Here is a 6,000-nt window from a genome sequence, read left to right as displayed (position 1 = left end):
CTGCTTTTTCAACCAGTTGCTATGGAGACTTGTTTTCTAAGAGAGATCTGTGTATATTTTGTGCAACCTTCCCACAACATAAATATGACTCCCACACCCATGTAGGAATATGTGAATCACATGGCAAAATAAACCGACTATTTTACTCCAAACCTTAAAAAAAAAAAAAAAAACACATATCAATGGCGCATATTATTTCTATTTTTTGTTTCCGTGCTGGGTGTAATCTTGGTGGAAATATTTATTGCACTGTTCATAATCGGAGAGCAAGTGATGCATATGCAGCATGCCCACCATCTGCGCCAGTTTAATCCACAGAGGGATTAAACTGGCGCGCTTCTGGTAATGTGAGTGGTTTCTAGCATGCATAATGCTCTCAAATTGGTAAAACCAGTGTGTAATATCACACATCCTCACCTGCCCCCCGCTGAACCTCAAAATGAGTTCTTAATCATAGTAGAATAAAATAAAAGACAGTTTTTTTTAATGAGTGGAGCCTGAAAAACAAAGGCCTGATAACACAGCTGCAATAATAAAATTGATTGCGTTCAAAGAATGGTGACACGCTGTAGTGGAAAATAACATTTCCCACTGTGGGTTTGTTAATCGCCACCTTCCAGCTATGATTCATTTCGTTCCTTATAAAACTTATTGCAGAGAATGTTTGATAATCATGTACATTATCAAAGATTATTTTTTTAAACTCTCACAAGTAATTGTTAATAAACTATATTAATCTATAAAGACGTATGTATGTGATCAATATCATAAGAAGTCTGATATTTGATCAAACCTCTGTGTGAAGGATGGATTCCTAGTCCCCAGTGAACGATCTTATAGAAACAAGAAGATTCTTTCTGTGACTCATATCTTAAAGGTTCTGAAAAACATTGTGCCTCCATTATTAGTAATTTCTGTTTCCCTATGAAAATCAAACCTGTTGATCATCATTCACATCTGTCTCGGGTTTCAATGATAAAAGCATCAAGCATAATTCCAGCATAATTCACTTCAAACAGACAGTAAAAATGTACATTTATAAGCAAAAAGTTATTTTTTATGTTCTCAAGAGCAACATTTCTGACGAGGCAGGGCTTCTCGACAGCAGTATTATTTGAGATTTATAGCCTGTCAATCAAATTGAGTACACATAATCAGAGGGTTTATTTATTACTAATGAGGTCAATTTTATAACAGTCTGATTCGGAAAAAGAAACAATGTGGATCAGAGCTAACGCTGCTTCTCCAGTCAAAAAATGAATGCTTCTTTTTTTTTTTGTCAAAAACAATCCCTGCTGATTAGTTAATTAACCAACAAATCAATTAACATTTTTATCAAAGTTCACAGGATTCAAATGGATTTCAAAAAAGTCATCATTAACAAGCCGTAGCTTTAACATTAAAAGGAGAAATTGCTAAAAGGTTGGTTTGTGGATAAGGTGGACCCAAACGCAGAAAGCACTTTGGAAGAAGCGTGGCAGAGACTAGATTGTGACAAAACACAGGAACTTACAGACACAGCATAATGAAAACAGAAGGACCCAGTAATGGCTGCTCCTGCAGCTCCACCGGGCCCAGATAGGGCGGCAGGGGAAACCATTCCCACTGCAGTCATTTGCAGTCTGCTGCCACGCTTAATCGCCTCCATGGTGAACAGACTTGAGTCACGGTGTCCTTGCACACTCTCACTACTTGTTTATGTCGCTGTAGTTGTCAGCGGTGAGAGTGATGCTTCTGTCCTGTATTGTTATGGACCCAAACGCAGAGAAACCATCAGAGGAGGCAGTTTCCAATGTCAGTCCATCAAGGATATGCTGAAGAGACTTGATCATCACTGGCTTCATTATGGTAACTGTAAAACTGACTTTACATGTACAGTGGTAATAAATACAGAGAAGGATTTCCCCCCTAAGCTCTCTGTAAAAGGCGTGAGACAAATTAGCCGCCATCAGGGTCTTTATCTTGATTATACAGTAAAGCAGGGAAGAAAGAAGGAAAAGTGCTCTATTGCTATTTGATGGGTGTTTTTTAAAGCAACGACACCTCAGGCTACGATTGGGGCGTGCAAAGATAATTGGGCAGCCCTGGGAAAATGTTGGTAAGAATTAAGACGCTGTTCCCCTGCTGATTATTTAATAAAGCAACACAGTGGCTGAGAATAGCAGATTTCCACTGAAATTGATGCTACATTGGCGCCTCTTGCTTCCTGAAATGGGATGAAACCTATCAAGAAACTGTGTGTAAATACTCATCTCTATTATTTAATGATTCCTAGCAGATTGGCTACATGATGTTGTCTCGTTTCCCATAATGTCGTTGCTGTTTACCTGTCCTGCTGCGTTCACTGTCTGATATCACTCCTCCTCAGACAATCACTGTTTTGTTTTCCAGATTTATGATGCAGTGTCCTCCAGTATTTCTTCACCTGAGCTTTCCTCTGCACTCCTCTTTTGATTTATATTACCCCACGGCCCCGCAGCGCACACCACACTGCTTTGCTGTAGCTGAGCAGTAGCCCTTGGAGGTGATTTATGAGCAGTGGCATTTCCGGTCAGAACATCTTAATTGAGCCTGGATATTGTTCAGTGCAGTCCTTGAGAAAGGGATAAGGTAATGAGGGGGAAAGTGACAAGAAGGAAGACAATTTGGCCCGCTTGCTTCTCCCAAGAGGACACATTTTATTTCACAAGGAAACGCACTCCATGTACATTTTTGCCAATGCTGTGGACTTTCAGCTGCAAACTGGCTCCTCTTCATTATTTTGTGCAGCTCATAATCCACTGGTGGGTTGTTTGCCACGGGGAGCTCAGGTAAGCCTGAGTAAGCAGCACTTCGATTGCTCTTGCTCTGCCCTCCAACAGCCTCTGCCTCCTCTGGCTCGGTAAAAGCTCTGCAGCTGGATCTGAAAGGTTCGCTGACTGCACGCCACAAGGTATGAATGAGGTATCTAAGCTGTATTGAACGACGCTGGGAACACAAACAGCAGCCGAGACGCTGACAGCGGCTGTCTAAAGGGCTTAATGATGGCGCGTACGTCGTTGGACCTCGGTGCTGGCGCCAGAGCAAAGAGCCGAGGGAGAAAATACAACTGGCGCCGTAGAACTGCCTAAGTAGACTCACAATGGACTCGGTGCCTGCTGCAGTCAGCGTTATTGACTGACATCTGTCATTGCAGAGAGTACGAGAAATTGGGAACAGTGCAGCCTAAAGGCCCATAGAAACATCAGGCTCTTATTGAGTCTTGCACAAACGTTTCGCTGCCTTTGCCAAAAATCCTAATGCGGTTTCTGGGAATTTGACTTGACAGTCAAAACCCAAAGAGTGTGTAAAGTAGTTAAAGTTATAGGACATGGCACTTTGTATTGACTCCTCTTTAATGCTTGGGAGATTATTTTACTCCTTTAACTACATACGCTGTGTTTCCATTTTGGTAAGAATGGAAATATACCAGAGAAACAAGAAGCGTTGAATTACAAATTACAAGTTTTTACTTTCTATCTCAACGGGTTTTAACTGTGCTCACTATTTATAATTTAAGTGTGAAATTTTGCTACTACAATAGAGGAAAATATGGTTTTTGTAGCTCTTCATATATCTTTCAGACCAGAGCAAAACCAGAACAAGACAAAGAATTAAAAAGACAAAAAAGTTTGACTGAATAAAACCACTCTTCTAAAAGTGAAATACTACATATTGAAAACCATAACAGACTTTTTATTGAATACTATCAAATATTTTCCAATATTTAATGCAAATCATTTTATCTTCCAATATCTACCTCTTAGACGTCTTGTGTCTTAAAATTTTATAGTCTGTTTTTTGCTTATGCCGTCTTCAGGGTTTATGCCTAAAATAGAAAAATAAATATTTCAGTGAAATAATTACTCTTTTTTCGCAGCAATGTAAACTCCTATGCTGTAATTTTTGTGTAACAATTTGTTTTTGGACATTTCCTTCAAAATAGCTCAACGTTTAAAGGAATAGTCAACGATTTTTGAGGTTAATTAGTTATAAGCTGTTACTTTTTAATCTTCTTGTAGTTTCGATCTGCAGACAAGACAAACTGCATTAAGATTGTTAATATTCACTTCAAGAATCCTGAACTATCTTTTAAAAAAACTTTAAGTACTGCTTAGAGGTTTGTTTTACTTGCAGATCACAACGGACACCGGTAGGTCATAAAGCAGAGAGACTGCTGTGGGATCTCTCTTTTTTTTAATGTTTCTTTTCTGAGTTTCACCTCCAGAGTTTTACAAGGGTTATAAAGCTGACTTTGTCACTTCTGCGCTTCGTTGCATTTAAAATATGCTCCCCTGGTGGTTTCCCACACTTGACGTGGCAGAATAAGGCCAAACTGAGACCCTAAAAGTGCTCCTAAGTCTCCTATTTTTGTCACTGTAGGCTCTGCAGGAACGTGTAGCAGAAATGTGGGTTTAACTTAGCTGCAGCAGAACATTGCACGGAAAGAAAAACTGGGGATGTAGCTGTTTCAGTTGGTATCAAATGTTAATTGACAGAACATCAGTCAGCAAACATAGCCCAAGAGGGGTGACGATATAGAGTAAATGCTGTATTTCTGTTTTGCAGTCAGCTCAATGAGCTGCTGAATATGAAGGGAGAACAACAGCATTTGATCGTTGATCCTTTTTTCAGACAACGCTGCGGCACAATCAGGGGAACTCCTTTTTTCTTCCTCCCCTTTTGCCCCTGTGGAGAAATATGCGGATCACAAACATGCAAACGGGAGACTTTTAAACATTCGAGGTGTCTTTAAATATTTTTCACTCTCCTCCTGCGAGCTTCTGAATCTTTCTGTGAGATGTCATTCATCTAAAATTAGAAGAGCGAGCAGAGAGATGTGCTGGCTCCGGGTATTTTTGTGTACGTGCAACAAGACCTGTCCCAGTAAACGCTTCAGAAGAACGAGTGAAATTACATAATTTGAATCCTTTATAGTACACGCCAGTGCTGTCAGTAACCATCGCCTGCCCACCGGTGTGCGGAGTTCAGCTGTGTGAAAAAAACTAGGACATTCACACATTGATCTCAGATTTCAGTTTTCATTTGTCTCAACAAGAATGTGATCTAATTCTTCCTAAGCAACAGAAATAAACTTTATTTTAGTCGTTAGACGAAATATGTAACACAGATATTCTTTTCTTGTATGTACACCCCTCAGTGTAACACCTTCAGTCACCCTCCAGTCCCTGACATTGGCGAAAGTTTCTCTTACTGATCACTTTCGACTCTAAGACGCTGGAGGGATTTCAATTCACCTCGCAGCATGTGAACCGGATCATGAGCTGCACTTTAACTCAGCCCAGGACTTTCCACTTTTTTATTTTTAACACAGGGTCCAAGATTTTCCTCAGAGTCTCACACGGCAGAATTTGTGGTCGACTCCACAGTGGAGAGCTGGATGGCTGCTGCTGCAGCACAAACACACCCAAACCATGACACAACCACCGCCGTGCTTCGTAGTTGGCATGAGGGTAATTTCATCAAATTCTCTATGTAGCACCCCACACTCTGGGAACCATTGACTTACAGTGATTTACACTGTAAGCCAATAAATAAAATAAATATTTTATTTATTTTAAAATACTTTGTATTTGTAAAATAAACCAGACAGCTCACCAACACTCAGCAAATTACAGCAAACCAGGATGATTCTCTGATAAAATGCGTCCAATGTGATGCAGCTTCATTTTAAGACGGATGCCCAAGTGTGATAACCATGCTTCTTTGACAGAAATGTTTGAAATAGAGAGGTTTTATTGAGTTATATTACATAAATTTCTGTCTGATTTTAGATATTGTTCTGCATTGACATGTTAACCTCCCGTCTGGGCTGTCCTAATTTTTTTCATGACATTCTTTCAGGCTGAAAAAAATGCCCTCTTCATCACGGATAGAGGAGAAAAAAGAAGAACAAAGGATCATTTCTGCTAAGCTTTCTTTAATACAGAGCTTAATCTCCTAATAATCCTATTTGTTTGG

This window comes from Poeciliopsis prolifica, unplaced genomic scaffold, assembly GCF_027474105.1.
Source record: "Poeciliopsis prolifica strain line A6 unplaced genomic scaffold, Auburn_PproV2 SCAFFOLD009, whole genome shotgun sequence".
Taxonomy (NCBI): domain Eukaryota; kingdom Metazoa; phylum Chordata; class Actinopteri; order Cyprinodontiformes; family Poeciliidae; genus Poeciliopsis; species Poeciliopsis prolifica.
This window is presented reverse-complemented; position numbering follows the sequence as displayed.